The sequence below is a fragment of the Schistocerca piceifrons genome, chromosome 1 (assembly GCF_021461385.2).
Source record: "Schistocerca piceifrons isolate TAMUIC-IGC-003096 chromosome 1, iqSchPice1.1, whole genome shotgun sequence".
Lineage (NCBI taxonomy): Eukaryota > Metazoa > Arthropoda > Insecta > Orthoptera > Acrididae > Schistocerca > Schistocerca piceifrons.
The window spans coordinates 1,033,432,992-1,033,452,006 of NC_060138.1; positions in this window are offsets into that span (position 1 = coordinate 1,033,432,992).

A 19,015-nucleotide genomic window follows, 5' to 3' on the forward strand; every position below is an offset into this window, starting at 1 on the left:
TCTCTAAAAGTGCGTAGCATGAATTGCGAAACATTATACAGCCTCTACACTAGTGGTAGATGCTGGTTTCGTACTCTGAGAGGGTGTTGAAGATGAGGAGGGGGTGTTAGACGTCCTTTACTGCTGTCTGCTTTATTTCTTGACATTTGTGGAAATAGACGTCCGCTATTAGTGTTTGATTTCTTTCCTGCGAACGGAAACAGTCGAATGAGGAATAAGCGGCATCTGTCACGTAGCACTGCTTACCGGATGCCTAAAGCCAGCTGAGGCGTACCAGCACTACGAGTGCCTGCGGCCGCTATTGTCTCCGCCACGACGGTGTGGGTTGGTTTGCGAACGCTGTGTCCCCCAGAGATATTACTGCTGGCACTCAAGGCGCTAGAACTCTGCGCCCGTCTTCTCTGTTCATATTGGCAGATCGCTTAGCTATTTCTATCGACTCTCTAAGCTTCTTCCTCAAGGTAAGTGGCTGTTTCGCCAGTACGAGAGCTTCTCGAAATACTGGGTGTCCCAGAAGTCTTTCCCTGCTTACAAACATTCATGAGGCATAAAATATGACACGTGCACAAGTAGTTTTTATCTTGAATTATCGGACATCATATGCAAATAACATGTTCTCAACCTGTGTTTACTCTGGTATCACGAGACACAGTTACAGAGACAGTCCAGTCAAAATTCCAGGCAGCATACCATTGACAGCCACTATATTTTAAAAGCATCAGGAAATGGTATTCGAAATTTAAGAAAACAGGTAACGTCTGTGAGCCGTGTTGCGGCTCGCTCTGGTGCCGTTGGTAGGTTGGCGTCATCTAATAGCGATAATGGCGTCTCGTTTTCTTCTCGTGTTTACTGGCGCCACTACGTTTTCTAGAGTTGTCTGTCTGCGAGTGGCAGCAGCAGCGGTTATCGATGTCTAGTATCCTAATACTATCTTTGGAAGGGCGTCAAGTGTTTTCTGGGCCGGGAGTTCGGTTGGGACGGAGCAGCAGTGAGGTCTGGCAGCACGAGGACATGCCAGGACTGCTGGAGGCACGCAGGCACTTCCGGATCGAGGGGTTGTAGTTTAGAGGGCCACAACCTCGCTCTCCACTGGACCCAGGACGTTTGAGTTGAGTGAACATTAACCTAGTTGTGACAGCTCCACTATTTTCAGATCACGCCGTTTGTTCACGCATTGCTGCTCGCAGGGTTGCTGAGATGAAGAGCAGCTTGTGGAGTGCTTGGAGTTGGCGAAATTAATTAGCCATCCTCCACTTTATTATTCATCATTGAATTCTTGGTGTTTATTGATGAAGTTCAACCAGTGGTATTTTTCTGCCTAGTGGACGCTAACGCCCCAGTTAACTGCCCTGGAGGTTAGCGTATTTTTGCTGCAGTGTACCTTTCCTCACCTTGCCACTGCTGTCCGGTAAGGCATGTAGTTCTACAGCCTCCTTGATTGTGGTTCGGATATTTGTTTCTGTTGGGCTACTCTGGTCGTAGTGGGTCATTTTGCTTCTGAATGTTCTAAACACTGGATTCTGATGACAGTGCTGTCCGCTGGTTCTGCCTTGCCTGGGTTATTCCATCGTTAGATTGGTGATCAGACATTAAGAAGATGTTGCAAGAGTGTTGGCCTGCGTTTAAACTGTCTCTAGTTTGAGTTGCCATCTGGTTAAGTGAATACAACTCTTGGCTGACTGTCTCATCGTTTACGAAGTTGAGCCACTTTCCCAGGTCGATCCTTGGAGCACTGTCTGAGGCCCACTTCTCTCTTGATTTGGTCAGATTCTGATGATTGTCAATAAGTCCTTCAGCCGTGAATGCAATTTGTCTTAAGAATTTTTAATTATATATTGTCTCTTAATAGTGAAAATTAGATGATTGTCCTTTTTTATGATATTCTAGTACTTCTTGGAGAAGTTAACTCGTTCTTAAGAATTTGGTATCTAGGCCTTCAGCCGTCAAATTGTTTTTGAGTTATTAGTATTGGGGCCTTCAGCCAACAAATAATTTGAATTTCTTGCCAATAAGGCCTTCAGCCGTGAGTGCAACTTGCTTAAGAAATTTTTTATTAGACATTGTGTCTTAACAGTCAAAGTGGATGATTGTTCCTCCTTGTCGACCTTATTTGCAATTGTTTCCAAATAAAGTGTACGTGATTTTTAAAAAGAACTGAGCAACCAACGGTAACTGAGTACGACCCTGTCCACACTGAATCCTGCCTTTCCCCAAGTACCACGTCTCAGTCTGCAATGTCCCTAGAACAAAGCATCAGTAAGTATGCACGTACACAAAAGTTTGAATGTGTCACATACAATTCAAGATGGAAAGTGTTTGTCTATGTGTCATATTCTGTGCCTTGTGAATGTTTGTAATCAGGGAAAGACTTCTGGGACAACCGATATTATCGGTTTGCTGCATTCGTTCCAGTGTTCCGGAACCGCTGACTTAGTGTCTTGTGTCTTTAATGTTCAGATATCCGTGTGCTAATCGGTCACCCTGTCTCGCCTGCATACACTAGCCCACTCTCACAGATGACATCATAAACTCCAGCGGTATGTAGCTTATTTTGCTACAGCTTCGTAACATTGTCTTGATACCTGCTCGGAGGAGAATTTTGACCGTGTGTTCAGTGACCGCTTGACGTATGGTACAAGGCGATGATTCGTGCTTCCTTCTGCTTCTCCCTATTGCCTTAATCCTTTGTCGCCATAGTTTTATTTATCATCTTCATCCCATAACGACTGACTCCAAACATGGAATTAAAGTTTTGTAATTTACTCTTCAGATGTTCTTCATCGCTCATCTTCTCAGTGCTCCTGCGGAGGCTTACAGTGAATGAGCACTTACTGGTTGTGACATAAAGGCGCTGAAACTTCTAGTGCCATCGTAGAATGCTTAGAACTGTAGAGGGTGGAGTGCCGTACTTTCAAGGACAATTATGCTGTACAGTTTTTGAATATTTCTCGGGTGTTCAGCTGGATGGCGCTTTCAGGACGACGCTATTCTGACGGATTCCCGAGAAATATTCAAAATCTTCCTGCACCGGGAAAGTCTAAAATCTCATACGTTGTACGTTCGTTACTGAGTTGCACCTATTGCTGTGTTATCGCCATCTCAACTCGACTCCCGTTGGGTAAGGAACGAGCGAGCTAGCAGTACCAGGGATAGCCCCTGCTGGGAACCACACGAACCAGCACTTACAACCGGTCCCAAGGAAAAACTGTTGGTTTCGATGCGGAAGTTCACCTCACTGTAGTGAAACGAGAATTCTTTGATCTGTTGCATAAAAGGACATGCAGTTCACTAATTTTATTTCCCCATACTGGGCTCTAGAAATGTAGTGAACTGTGAATACTTCTCATCTCTTGCATAAAATGACATAGAGATGTGAGCCAAAAATTAAGTGACCTCAATAATTAAATAAAATCAAACCCGAGGGACTGATAAGAGAATCGAACGGATTTTTTAGATGAATAAAACATGAAATGGCCGCCTTTATTTCAGTAACTTTTACACACAAAACAAAAATCAGGGCCGGTTTGACGGCGTGGACGCGACTCAGCTATTAAAGGGAACGAGGGGGTAATTTTGGTAGGGTCTTATGGGGCCAAACGGCTGAGATCATTGGTCCGAAAAAGGGGGGAATCAATCATCTTACACTCGTGATCATTCGACGCGTGGTAATGTCGGTGGGTTGTACTGCATCAACACGGCGCGTGTCCTCGAAGGTGCGTTGTGCGAGTCGATTGCTCTCATCGGCGACTCGTGGCTTTAAGGCGATGCCCAGGTACGATCTCCGCATTCTATGCTCGTTATGGGTGGTGTGGCGGAAGCTGCGATATCACGGTGTCGAAAGGCTGATCTTGGCGACCGACGGAAGAGCCACTTGCTTCCGCACAGTCACAGCAACTATCCCTATGCGAATTCTTGGCGCTTTGCGTGTACGCTCCCTCCCAGTGCGTGTGGGATGCCTGAATTCTCGACACGATCTCTTTGTTTAAGGGGAGACGGAAGGCAGTTTTTATCCCTATTCTGCCAATGCTATTTTGCCCTTTGAATAGGTACACTTTTCAAAAGAACTATAAGTGATAAAACAATGAAATTTTTACTGTATATATATAACATATATGCCCCAATTTTCAAGTAAAATGAACATAGTACCTCTTATGCTTTTGAAGAAAAAATAATTTATTCTTTCACTAGTAAAATTCAACTTCCTTTTGAACATTAATTATTATAAAACATAATTACTATTAAAAACAGTCTTGACCACAATTTATTTAATAAGGTGACCGGTTTCGACCACTACTGTGGTCATCTTCAGACCATTGAGTAGGAACCTCTTTGTTGGAGTAGTGATTCTCCAGCAAAGAGGTTCCTACTCAATGGTCTGAAGATGACCACAGTAGTGGTCGAAACCGGTCACCTTATTAAATAAATTATGGTCAAGACTGTTTTTAATAGTAATTATTTATAAGACATTGATCACTGCTGTTCCCATAATGCATTCAAAAGTAATATTATAAAACAGTTTCTGAGGGTTTGGTGGTTCTCAATTTATTTGTAACAACTTATTACCATCTGCAGTACGAATTGACCAAATTTCATGTTTCTAACCCCATTAGTTTATCAAATAATGGTACCTGAAAGTAAAAAAAAAATGTATTTTTGAGACAAATCTGTTTAAAGTTTAATATTGCAATTCTAGTATAGTTATTGATGAGAATTAATTACCACTAATATTTTCCTGCACCATACTGAGCACCATCTGAATCATACTGATCTTCTTTTCTTCTCTTGGTCCCTCTTCTTTTCTGTCTGGCTTCTTTTGTGCATTTTAAATTAGTGATATCTGGTTAGCGGATTCTCTCTTTATCTGTTTGCACCGAGGATTTTGCAGTATTTCCGCTAGATTTTATGCACAACAATTCCAAAACGTCCAGTTTTCTATATTAAACTATCATTGAAGTATAATATAGCATCACAAACACCAAATTTGATGGTTGCAAGCTGAACAAATACAGTTTTCGGTAACCGGTTCCAAATGACAGAATTCACACATTCATTTAAATTTTGGGTTTTTCCATGAAGGTAGGAAACATTGAAGCACTAAAACAATAGAAGCATGATGTAATATACAACGAGTAAAAGAATGCTGTGCATTATCTCTGCATGGGGCAAGAAGGAAGGCGTGGCATTTACATGCCACATTGCACACAGTGTCAGGAAAACCATCATATCTCACGAAAAAATTGTCGTATGTGCACCACTGGCAATTAAAATTGCTACACCAAGAAGAAATGCAGATGATAAACGGGTATTCATTGGACAAATATATTATGCTAGAACTGACATGTGATTACATTTTCACGCAATTTGAGTGCATAGATCCTGATAAATCAGTACCCAGAACAACCACCTATGGCCGTAACAACGGTCTTGATACGCCTGGGCATTGAGTCAAACAGAGCTTGGATGGCGTGTACAGGTACAGCCGCCCATGTAGCTTCAACACTATACCACAGTTAATCAAGAGTAGTGACTGGCGTATTGTGACGAGCCAGTTGCTCGGCCACCATTGACCAGACGTTTTCAGTTGATGAGAGAGCTGGAGAAAGTGTTGGCCAGGGCAGCGCACGAACATTTTCTGTATCCAGAAAGGCACGTACAGGACCTGCAACATGCAGTCGTGCATTATCCTGCTGAAATGTAGGGTTTCGCAGGGATCGAATGAAGGGTAGAGCCACGGGTCGTAACACATCTGAAATGTAATGTCCACTGTTCAAAGTGCAGGCAATGCGAACAAGAGGTGACCAGGACATGTAACCAATGACACCCCTTACCATCTTGCCGGGTGATACGCCAGTATAGCGATGACGAATACACGCTTCCAATGTGCGCTCACCGCATGTCACCAAACACGGATGCGACCGTCAAGATGCTGCAAACGGAACCTGGATTCATCCGAAAAAATTGCCATTCGTGCACCCAGGTTCGCCGCAGAGTACACCACCGCAGGCGCTCCTGTCTGTGTTGCAGCGTCAAGGTATAAAATAAATAAAATAAATAAAAAATATATTGTTATTTAAATATTAATTATTCTATCTGTATGATGGTGATTGTGATTGCAATTGTAATTAATGTTTTGCTTATCTGGAACGTGGACGTTTAATTATTCGGTATCAGACGCTTGACAATGGCTTTTTCGTAAAGGCAATGTTACTCGTAGTTGACCGTGAAATAAAACTGAATAATCGGACTTCGTAATTAAATCGTTTCCAAAGACTGCTGCGGTAGGTGCGGACTCATAATCTAAATCTCAATATTACAATAATTTGCCAGCCATGCCAATACGTCGTACAGAGGTGATTGTCTACTAAACATAAAAAAGTTACACAGTTAGTTAAATCAGATATATTCAATGAATACGCCTACAGTTCATAATCCTGCTTACTTTTATAAATATAAATTCTGTACAGAATCGAGTGCCTAGTGTGGTTGCAACTCGCAGTATTCTTCTATAACATGAAATATGGCGGTGTGCCAGACAATAAAATAAAATACGTGCTTCTCGCACCACCTCTACCAGAGCTCTCTTTCTTAATCAAACATAAGAGTAACGTAATTGTGCTTTTGTTTTATCAGCGACACAGCGCTGCAGTTGTGTGCCATAGGCTTTATTTATTTGTCACTGATCATTTATTTAATTAGTATTTCGCGTTTCCGCGGAAACTCACGCTCGGCATGCAAATGTGCCTTTATAAAGGGTAACCGCAGCCGTGGTCTCCGGGCTGATAGTCCATGCTGCTGCAAACGTCGTCGAACTGTTCCTGCAGATGGTTGCTGTCTTGCAAACGTCCCCATGTTTTGACTCATGGATCGAGACGTGGCTGCACGATCCGTTACAGCCATGTGGATAAGATGCCTGTCATCTCGACTGCTAGTGATACGAGGGCGTTGGGATCCAGCACGGCGTTCCGTATTACCCTGCTGAACCCACCGATTCCATATTCTGCTAACAGTCATTGGATCTCGACCAACACGAGCAGCAATGTCGCGATACGATAAACCGCAATCGCGATAGGCTACAATCCGACCTTTATCAAAGTCGGAAACGTCGTGGTACGCATTTCTCCTCCTTACACGAGGAATCACAACAACGTTTCACCAGGCAGCGCCGTCAACTACTGTTTGTGTATGAGAAATCGGTTGGAAACGTTCCTCATGTCAGCACGTTGTAGGTGTCGTCACCGGCACCAACCTTGTGTGAATGCTCTGAAAAGCTGATCATTTACATATCACAGCATCTTCTTCCTGTCGGTTAAATTTCGCATCTGTAGCACGTCATCTTCGTGGTGTAGCAATTTTAATGGCCAATAGTGTATATAAAACAGAAACTGTTTCACGCAGGAAAGACTAGGAATTTCAAATATGCTAAAGTCTAAAAATCGAATTTTTGAAGCCCACTTGCCTTCCGTCTCCGCTTAAGGTAGGTAAAAACGGCTGCTCTCAGCGAGGCGAGTAGGATTCACCTTCACGTGTTCATTCTTGATAATCAGTCACAGTGGCTGCAAGGGTCCATCAGTTTCCAGCACACTTCTCATTGTCCACCAGGATAATTACAGGGCGTCCATTCTTAAGCAAGGGAAGAGCATCCTCACGCCTACCTTTTCTGGTTGCAGAATGGCTCCAGTGCCCTCGTTTGGGGCGCACGCCCTATAGGGTCCGGCTCGCTGCTCGTCCTGCGTCGCTGGTGTTTTGAGTTTGGGAAACTCGCCCCCGACAGAGATCTCACACCATGTTTCTGTCTTCATTCATACCGAACGTTTGGTCTTAAGAAATCATATTAGTTTTTGTTTAAATACCCTGTTCTGTAAAATGTTTGTAGTGTTTTCGTTGCTGTCAGTTGTAATATGTAATCGAACAAGTTCTTTGTCAATAGAGTCAAAAGAAGGAAGCAACTCTTCTATAGGATTCCTCCGCGGGATTTCAGATTCTGGTGTGCTGGTGCACATTTCTGTCTCGATAGACAGAAAATCTCGGATGCAAAGACGCAACGGATGTGGCTCCGTCCGTGCTAGTTAATTAACATACATTCCGCGGTCATTTTGAAAAGAGGTCGCCTAATTAAACTAACAAGCAGCCACTTTCTCTTTCGTCTCAACAAGAGTTGCTGAAAAAGCCGCCGCCATTGTGAAACAGAGCATTTTCACATATCGGAGTGCAAACGTCCGAGCGAGCTACTGAGGGGAGATTGTACACCTGCCTCTTCTGTTCTGTAGGATCTCGGTGCGTAAAAACAGTAGGCCGGAAGTCGGCACGTACAGTGGCAGGGTGCCGAGAGCAAGTAGCAAGTAGCGGGGCGGGAGGGGGGGGGGGGAGGCCCAAATGAGCGGCCTCAACAAAGCGAGCCGGCGTCGGCGGGCCAATTAGCCGTCCGCGGTGGCGGCTGGCGGGCGTATCAATGGTCCGAGGCCGTAATTGGCAGTAAGCGAGTTTCTGGTAATCAGTGACTGACTGCGGCCGCGGTTCTCAGCTGCCACCCCCCCCCCCCCTCACACCCCCTGCCCTCTTATTGTGTTAGTTGCACGGCGCCACCGTCTTGGCCGGCGGCTGTCCGCTCGTTACGGGCGTTGATTGTGTGCCCGCCGCGGCAGAGTGACCGCCAGCTGCGAAGCCCCTCCTCCGGGCGCCACTTTCTCCTCCCTTTTTCGGCGCTGGAGCAGTGATTTTTCACTGTAGCCCACTAGGTCGTGCCGGCAAAAGTGCTTAATCCTAGCATTACCAAAGTATTTTCCACGGCGATCAATAACAAGGGGGGGGGGGCGGGGTACTTTGTAAACACCGGAAAAAATTTAAAAAAACATTGTTGTTGAATTATATTAGCAACATAGTTTTTAAATAACTGCTGATGTGTAAGTATGGTCCAGAACTTGGATATATCTTTTAGCACACTCTTAGCAATATCAAAGCACTTTTAGTACTGTGTACTACAGACTTCTTCACTTTTTAAAGAAATGCTGATGTGTAATCAAGGCCCTGAACTTCGAAATGTTGAATACGACATTCACTGTAAAAAAGTAAAAACTGCTACTGTGACTTCAACGTTTGGGTTAAGTTTTACAGAAAAGTTTAAAAGATATGTGGTATCTGGTAGAAGAGATCATTAGAAATAATAATTTTTTTTTCAAAATTGTAAAATAAAAGATAACTAACCTAATTATATATTTTCCGTAAGGTGAGCATAAAGTACCCCCCACTCCCTTGGTATTGAGAGGGTCGAAATGTTTACGACATAGGCGGAATACCGGCCATGCTACCATCAATGACGTTACAGTAAATGTCCCAAATATCGCCTACCCTAACTATGTATTTGCTATGTGCCCTCAATAAATTTTGCAATATTTGTCGTCAATAAATAGCACAATCGACTCTCCTAGTTTAGTTCACACGAATATGATTTCTTCTAGCATTTTCCTACATTATATTATTAAGCAATGCTTGAAAGAAATGATCATGTGGATATTATTTAAAAAAAATATTCATAATTACACATAGTCGTCTTCCTCACAGTACGTAATATGAATAAATAGAAATCAACAGCAGCAGATGGTGTACTGTGTGGTGGCCAGCTCATGAACATTACATGAATCTTCTCTAGCAAGCTTTGTGAATTCCAGGTTTAACATTCATGAATACTGACCATAAAACGGAGAAATAACTGAAGTTTAAGAAACGAATGAAAATGTATCACTTGTTGTTGTTGTTGTGGTCTTCAGTCCTGAGACTGGTTTGATGCAGCTCTCCATGCTACTCTATCCTGTGCAAGCTCCTTCATCTCCCAGTACCTACTGCAACCTACATCCTTCTGAATCTGCTTAGTGTATTCATCTCTTGGTCTCCCTCTACGATTTTTACCCTCCACGCTGCCCTCCAATACTAAATTGGTGATCCCTTGATGCCTCAGAACATGTCCTACCAACCGATCCCTTCTTCTGGTCAAGTTGTGCCACAGACGTTTCTTCTCCCCAATCCTATTCAATACTTCCTCATTAGTTATGTGATCTACCCATCTAATCTTCAGCATTCTTCTGTAGCACCACATTTCGAAAGCTTCTATTCTCTTCTTGTCCAAACTACTTATCGTCCATGTTTCACTTCCATACATGGCTACACTCCATACGAATACTTTCAGAAATGACTTCCTGACACTTAAATCAATACTGGATGTTAACAAATTTCTCTTCTTCAGAAACGCTTTCCTTGCCATTGCCAGCCTACATTTTATATCCTCTCTACTCCGACCATCATCAGTTATTTTGCTCCCCAAATAGCAAAACTCCTTTACTACTTTAAGTGCCTCATTTCCTAATCTAATTCCCTCGGCATCACCCGACTTAATTAGACTACATTCCATTATCCTTGTTTTGCTTTTGTTGATGTTCATCTTATATCCTCCTTTCAAGACACTGTCCATTCCATTCAACAGCTCATCCAAGTCCTTTGCAGTCTCTGACAGAATTACAATGTCATCGGCGAACCTCAAAGTTTTTATTTCTTCTCCATGAATTTTAATACCTACTCCGAATTTTTCTTTTGTTTCCTTTACTGCTTGCTCAATATACAGATTGAACAACATCGGGGAGAGGCTACAACCCTGTCTTACTCCCTTCCCAACCACTGATTCCCTTTCATGTCCCTCGACTCTTATAACTGCCATCTGGTTTCTGTACAAATTGTAAATAGCCTTTCGCTCCCTGTATTTTACCCCTGCCACCTTTAGAATTTGAAAGAGAGTATTCCAGTCAACATTGTCAAAAGCTTTCTCCAAGTCTACAAATGCTAGAAACGTAGGTTTGCCTTTCCTTAATCTTTCTTCTAAGATAAGTCGTAAGGTCAGTACTGCCTCACGTGTTCCAGTGTTTCTACGGAATCCAAACTGATCTTCCCCGAGGTTGGCTTCTACTAGTTTTTCCATTCGTCTGTAAAGAATTCGTGTTAGTATTTTGCAGCTGTGACTTATTAAGCTGATAGTTCGGTAATTTTCACATCTGTCACACCTGCTTTCTTTGGGATTGGAATTATTATATTCTTCTTGAAGTCTGAGGGTATTTCGCCTGTTTCATACATCTTGCTCACCAGATGGTAGAGTTTTGTCAGGTCTGGCTCTCCCACGGCAGTCAGTAGTTCCAGTGGAATATTGTCTACTCCGGGGGCCTTGTTTCGACTCAGGTCTTTCAGTGCTCTGTCAAACTCTTCACGCAGTATCATATCTCCCATTTCATCTTTATCTACATCCTCTTCCATTTCCATAATATTGTCCTCAAGTACATCGCCCTTGTATAGACCCTCTATATACTCCTTCCACCTTTCTGGTTTCCCTTCTTTGCTTAGAACTCGGTTTCCATCTGAGCTCTTGACATTCATACAAGTCGTTCTCTTAATTTTCCTGTAGGCGGTATCTATCTTACCACTAGTGAGATAGGCCTCTACATCCTTACATTTGTCCTCTAGGCATCCCTGCTTAGCCATTTTGCACTTCCTGTCGATCTCATTTTTGAGACGTTACGAACAGAATAAATTCTTATTGATTCGTTAGTGGAATGCTGTAATACATCTAGGAAAAATAAATTAATAACGTTCAACTTTTTTTTGTATTTTTTGGGAGGCAGTATAATACAGGCTTCTGGCAGAATTTGGCACCACTATCGAGGTTTTCTCAGTTCTACATAAACTGCATCCATATCTTCCAAAATAATCCTGTTTTATCACAGTTTTAAAAATGCAGGTTTTACTCAATTTTGCTGCTCCACAAATCCCAAAACTTACAAACATTTCAACTTAACTTGAAATCAATAAAATTTACATGTTTTTCAAACATTTGAGGAAACTTCAAACAAAATCATAAAATATAAAATACTATAAAATCTGTTAATTTATTAAAATTCTGCATTTTCCATATTTTATTAAAATTGTGTAAATCAGTGAAATTGTAAAAAATTATAGGATTATCATCAATAATGAACCAAAAATAATATTCCATTTCTCGTTATACAATTGGACACTACAGTCAGCAGTAAATATTTTTATAATCGGTTTAGCTCATTTTCATCACTTTAATGCCGGGAAAGATAGATGCCTATCATTATGTGAAGAATACGTGTATAAATATTATAAAATATTACATAGAGAGAATTATTAAGATAAAATTCAGAGAATTACTAAGATAAAATACTTCATGGTTACAGAAATTCTACAACTCCACCAGCTACAAAAGTACATTTAAAATCAACCAAAAGAATGGTAATTAATTAACAGTGAAATACTTGTGAATATGTTAAAATACTATTTTTAATTTCAAAACCATGTTTGACAAGGGATAAAGAAATAGATAAATACTAAAAATGTTATTGAAAGATCTAGAGAAATGAACCAAAATTAAGAAAACCAAGGAATTTTAGTGGGAGAATTGTAGGAAAGTGTGGTTCATCTGTAAAGCAGACCACATAGAGATCATACTGATCGAGTGTTAGAGATTCCCATCATATCAGATCAAAGGAAAGCATCGAAGGAATTCAGAGGTGGGCTGCTAAATTTCTTCTGTGTTCAACCAATACACAGGTGTTATGGAGATGCTTCACGAACTCAAATGAGAACTCTGGAGACGAGACGACGACTTTCTTTCCATTAACCAGTACTGAGAAAATTTAGAGAGCCAGCAACTGAAGCTGACTGCAGAACCATTCTATTGATGCTCACATAAATTTTTCGAAAAGTCAATGAAAATAAGATAAGAGAAATTGGGGCCTATACAGAGGCATATAGACACTTGTGTTTTGTGTTCCTCTGTCTGTGTTTGCGAATGGAGCAGAAAGGGGGGTGGTAAAAGGTATCCTCACTATGCACCACACAATAGCTTATTATATATATATATATATATATATATATATATATATATATATATATATATGTGTGTGTGTGTGTGTGTGTGTGTGTGTGTGTGTGGATCTAGATGTAGATGTAGACAGTAAGCCTGCAGCTTTGTTTAGAATTTAAAGAAAAGCATACAGATATGTTTGAAATCTAATGAAAAAGAAGGTTTTAAGTGATAATTCCAGGTAAGAACATCCTTATCCAAAATTCAGTTTTTCCTCTCTAAATAAATGGACATCTATTTCTACACTCCTGATTTCTGCATGATTAAAGATGTGGAACTCATAGCTCTAACTAAATCTGTTGGTATAAGAAGTTGTTATAAAATGAGGGAAGAAGACTTCATTACAGCTACTTGAAAGTAGTTCTATAATAAAGCAAGAAGAATAAAATAGAATTAAATTTATTACCATTTCACAAATTAAATATAGCAGAAGAATGTGGTATGATAAGAAATTAAAGTGAATATTCTTATTCTCTACAGCTATATTAGAAAAACATAACGTACATAAATGTAACATATATAGAATTTACATTGCTGACTGAGCTTTCCAAAACAGACTTAAAACAATTAATATAGAAAATTTTAGAAGATCAATAGATGCTTCACATTTCCTAACTCCTCTAAAACATGTTATATCCAAACTGATTGAAAATAATTTTTTTTTTGTCGTCAGTCTACTGACTGGTTTGATGCGGCCCGCCATGAATACCTTTCCTGAGCTAACCTCTTCATCTCAGAGTAGCACTTGCAATCTACGTCCTCAATTATTTGCTTGACGTATTCCAATCTCTGTCTTCCTCTAAAGTTTTTGCCCTCTACAGCTCCCTCGAGTACCATGGAAGTCATTCCCTCATGTCTTAGCAGATGTCCTATCATCCCGTCCCTTCTCCTTATCAGTGTTTTCCACATATTCCTTTCCTCTCCGATTCTGCGTAGAACCTCCTCATTCCTTACCCTATCAGTCCAGACATTCGTCTATAGCACCACATCTCAAATGCTTCGATTCTCTTCTGTTCCGGTTTTCCCACAGTCCATGTTTCACTACCATACAATGCTGTACTCCAGACGTACATCCTCAGAAATTTCTTCCTCAAATTAAGGCCGGTATTTGATATTAGTAGACTTCTCTTGGCCAGAAATGCCTTTTTTGCCATAGCGAGTCTGCTTCTGATGTCCTCCTTGCTCCGTCCGTCATTGGTTATTTTACTGCCTAGGTAGCAGAATTCCTTAACTTCATTGACTTCGTGACCATCAATCCTGATGTTAAGTTTCTCGCTGTTCTCATTTTTACTACTTCTCATTACCTTCGTCTTTCTTCGATTACTCTCAAACCATACTGTGTACTCATTAGACTGTTCATTCCGTTCAGCAGATCATTTAATTCTTCTTCACTTTCACTCAGGATACCAATGTCATCAGCGAATCGTATCATTGATATCCTTTCACCTTGTATTTTAATTCCACTCCTGAACCTTTCTTTTATTTCCATCATTGTTTCCTCGATGTACAGATTGAAGAGTAGGGGCGAAAGGCTACAGCCTTGTCTCACACCCTTCTTAATTCGAGCACTTCGTTCTTGATCGTCCACTCTTATTATTCCCTCTTGGTTATTGTACATATTGTATATGACCCGTCTTTCCCTATAGCTTACCCCGACTTTTTTCAGAATCTCGAAGAGCTTGCACCATTTTATATTGTCGAACGCTTTTTCCAGGTCGACAAATCCTTGCTTCCATTATTAGCCGTAACGTCAGAATTGCCTCTCTCGTCCCTTTACTTTTCCTAAAGCCAAACTGATCGTCACCTAGCGCATTCTCAATTTTCTTTTCCATTCTTCTGTATATTATTCTTGTAAGCAGCTTCGATGCATGAGCTGCTAAGCTGATTGTGTGATAGTTCTCGCACATGTCAGCTCTTGCCGTCTTCGGAATTGTGTCGATGATGCTTTTCCGAAAGTCAGATGGTATATCGCCAGACTCATGTATTCTACACACCAACGTGAATAGTCGTTTTGTTGCCACTTCCCCCAATGATTTAGCCGGCCGAAGTGGCCGTGCGGTTCTAGGTGCTGCAGTCTGGAACCGCGAGACCGCTACGGTCGCAGTTTCGAATCCTGCCTCGGGCATGGATGTGTGTGATGTCCTTAGGTTAGTTAAGTTTAACTAGTTCTAAGTTCTAGGGGACTAATGAGCTCAGAAGTTGAGTCCCATAGTGCTCAGAGCCATTTGAACCATTTTGAACCCAATGATTTTAGAAATTATGATGGAATGTTATCTATCCCTACTGCCTTATTTGACCTTAAGTCCTCCAAAACTCTTTTAAATTCCGATTCTAATACTGGATCCGCTATCTCTTCTAAATCGACTCCTGTTTCTTCTCTTTCCTCTGCATTTAACAGTGGAATTCCCGTTGCACTCTTAATGTTACCACCGTTGCTTTTAATGTCATCAAAGTTTGTTTTGACTTTCCTGTATGCTGAGTCTGTCCTTCCGACAATCATATCTTTTTCGATGTCTTCACATTTTTCCTGCAGCCATTTTGTCTTAGCTTCCCTGCACTTCCTATTTATTTCATTCCTCAGCGACTTGTATTTCTGTATTCCTGATTTTCCCAGAACATGTTTCTACTTCCTCCTTTGATCAATCAACTGAAGTATTTCTTCTGTTACCCATGGTTTCTTCGCAGCTGCCTTCTTTGTACCTATGTTTTCCTTCCCAACTTCTGTGATGGCCCTTTTCAGAGATGTCCATTCCTCTTCAACTGTACTGTCTACTGCGCTATTCCTTATTTTCAAATGATTGAGTTTCTGTCATTATCATATGTTGCAAGACATTAAGCTCAAAACTGGCCATAAATTAAGAAAGATATGCGCTCTCCACGAAATGCCAGATGTAAAATCATCATCTCGTAAAGATATCAGCAAATAAGTGTGTGAGGACACCATATTTAATAAACCTGTTTTTATTTAACAGAATTTAAAACTACAATTCAGGTTAGGAAACATTCACAGAATTCTAATAATACACAAGAGAGAACAAAATGGCAATAAAAGTATGATAAAAGTATCTACAAACTGGTGACTCCACATCTTTATCTATACTCTGCAAAGCACTTTACAGTGTGTGGCAGAGAATACTCGGTGTACCACTGTCACCCCAACCCTCCCCCACACTTCATCACCACCACTTCATCACCACCTTCCCTTTCCCAGTCACTTATCGTTTGCAGGAACAACGAATGTTGGTAAGCCCCCATGAGAGCTTGAACCTCTGCAATTTTACCTTCATGATCTTTTCTCGAAATATTCGTAGAAGGAAGCAAAATACTGATTGACTTCTGTAAGAACGTATATTACCGGAATTTTAACAGTAAACGACACTTTTGTAGTGTCTGGCACATGGGCTGCTCTTCTGTACATCTTCTCTATCTCCTTTATCATTCCTACCTGGTACATATTCCAGATTGACGAGCAATATTAAATATATAAGAAGATGGTGCCTGTTCTTTCGGACATGTCTGAAAGATACCATTTGTGATTTTGCAACTCTCGAAGAATGAAATTACTATGAAATCCAGACCATTAGCTGCTTACAGGCGTTGATAAATATCAGCGGAGACGGTTAAAAATATGTGCCCCAACCGGGTCTCGAACCCAGAATCTCCTGCTTTCATGGCACACACTCTATGTGACATTTTTTTAGTTTCATTTTGTTCGTTTTCGTTCGTTGCATTTGCTCGGGGCGGACGCCGCAAGACACTCCTTTAAGTTCGTCGCACTATCCTCTGTGTCCTCATTGGGTCACTTGGATAAAGCGTCTGCCATGTAAGCAAGAGATCCCGGGTTCGATACCAGTCGAGACACACATTTTCAGCCGTCCCCGTTGATATTGATCAACGCCTGTAAGAAGCTAATCGTCTGGATTTCATTTCAGCAATATTAAAGCTATCTTGTTTGTAGGTGCACTACACTTCTCAAGGAATATTTCCAACGAATCTCAGTATGACACCTGTTTACCTGCATCGTGTCGTTACCCTTTAAATCAATCTTTATGCATACTCATCGATATTTTATGGATGTGAATGCTTCCAGTAACTGTGTAATTATACAATAGTGAGTCCTTCCCCCTGTTTGTGTGCACTGTGCAATGTGATACGTTTGTTGACGTTCAGGCTCAACTGCCAGTCTCAGCACCAAGAATAGGTTCTTTGCAGGTCACCCGCATTTCGCTACTACTTTCTAGAGTTTGGACTTCTCTGTAAACAACTGCATCAAACGCGGAACGCCTCGTGGAACTACACACAGTATACACTGGGTCATTTAGAAATACAGGTATATTTGAAATAAATGGTTGTAGCTCAGTCATAAGTTGCATTGAGAAGCTTCTTTTTTTATTTCTTGATGGTGACTACTTCGGACACCTGTGTCCATTTTCAAAACTTCCTGCAAAGAAAATTACAGTTGGCGTTGTAGGGTTTTTAACTATACATTAAGTTAATGAAAGAAAAAAGAATGTATTGCTTAGTCAGTAAATATTTTATCTTCGACGCGCACCGCTGTCAGCGGCCTCTAAAGTTTTACCTGCTAACAACTGGTGACTCTACACAGCAGTTCTCTAACCTTCGTTCAGTGTGGTGTATTTACTGTTGTTGAGTCGGCCGCAGTGCCCCTCTGATCATCACTGCAGGGGCAGTTTTTGTACATAGGCCTGTATTTGGCACGTTTACGATACGGTTTTTAACTAGCAAGATAACTCGTGAAACTACATAACCATGAAAAAATTGTATACCCTACACGTATATTGGTTTACTGTAGTTGTGTTGCAAATATGTGCCTCATTTGAATAAAATTGTTATGTCAACTGCAAATTTATTTTTAGGGTGGTTTGAAAATGGAGACAGGTGACCGAAACTAGTCACCATCAATAAATAAAAAAAGATATTTCTCAATGCAACTTATGACTGAGCTACAACCATTTATTTCAGTTTTAAGACCAGTTGCGCGCCTATTTTTCACGTGCAGCATGCTGCAAGTTCGTACAAATATACTGCCAAAAGTAATGGTCCAATAACACTCCCATAGGATACGCCCGATGTTACTTTTACATCTGAAGATATCTCTCCGTTCAGAATGACATTCTGTGTTGCGTTTCTTTTTAACCCTTCAATCTCACCATGCAGCTAGTCTGATATTCCGTGCGTTCTTAATTTGCTCGTTAGACGACAATACGGAACTGCAAGGAATACAGCATCAACCTGGGTGTCGGAATCTACTGCTTTCTGGATCTCTTGGGAGAACGGAGCCGAGGTTGTCTTCAAACGATAAGTGTTTCCGAATATCATGTTGAGTCTTACAATGGAGATTTTCAGTCTGAAATTCACTTCCTGCCATACCGTCCTACTCATAACGAATTCTACTCCAGTTATTGCTGGAGATATCGTCCTATATTTGCCTCACCGAAAATCATTATCTTCCTTCCATTTAACGTCACTGATCCTCATCGTATGTAGATTCAGGCTTCATATTTCTATTTTCAAATTTTTTAGCTTCTCTACAAAGTTCCTACTTTTGACGTTCCATGTTCTGACTCTAGAATATTTTCCCTTCCTTGGTTATTCTGTCTATTTCTCATGGTCATTTCGTCCTTGACAGTCCGCTCTCGGAGATCAGAATAGGAGACAAATTAGAAATCTTTTGCCAGTGAAGAGACCATCCCAACACTTTTTCAGTTACAGGCAACATATCCTGTGATCATCATTATGTGTCTCTAACGCAGTGGCTTCCATTGTATTCTGCTTCCTCATGCCGTTGATCTTAGCTTTCTTCCCGTCAGGGGCAGTAATTTCCATCCCGAGGCCAAGAGGATGTCATGTGAAACTAACTCTTTAACTGTTTTTCTTTGATAAACACTGTCTAACAGAATTTTCCCTGACAAAGACAACTCAAACTTAACCTATTCATTTACTACCCACAATATACAAGCCCAACGCAGTCTGACTGCTATACATTGGCAACATGACTTCCAATAATTAACACAAAAGAATAGCCCTGAACTGCAAGAAATCCTAACAATAATACAAATCCAAAAATTATGA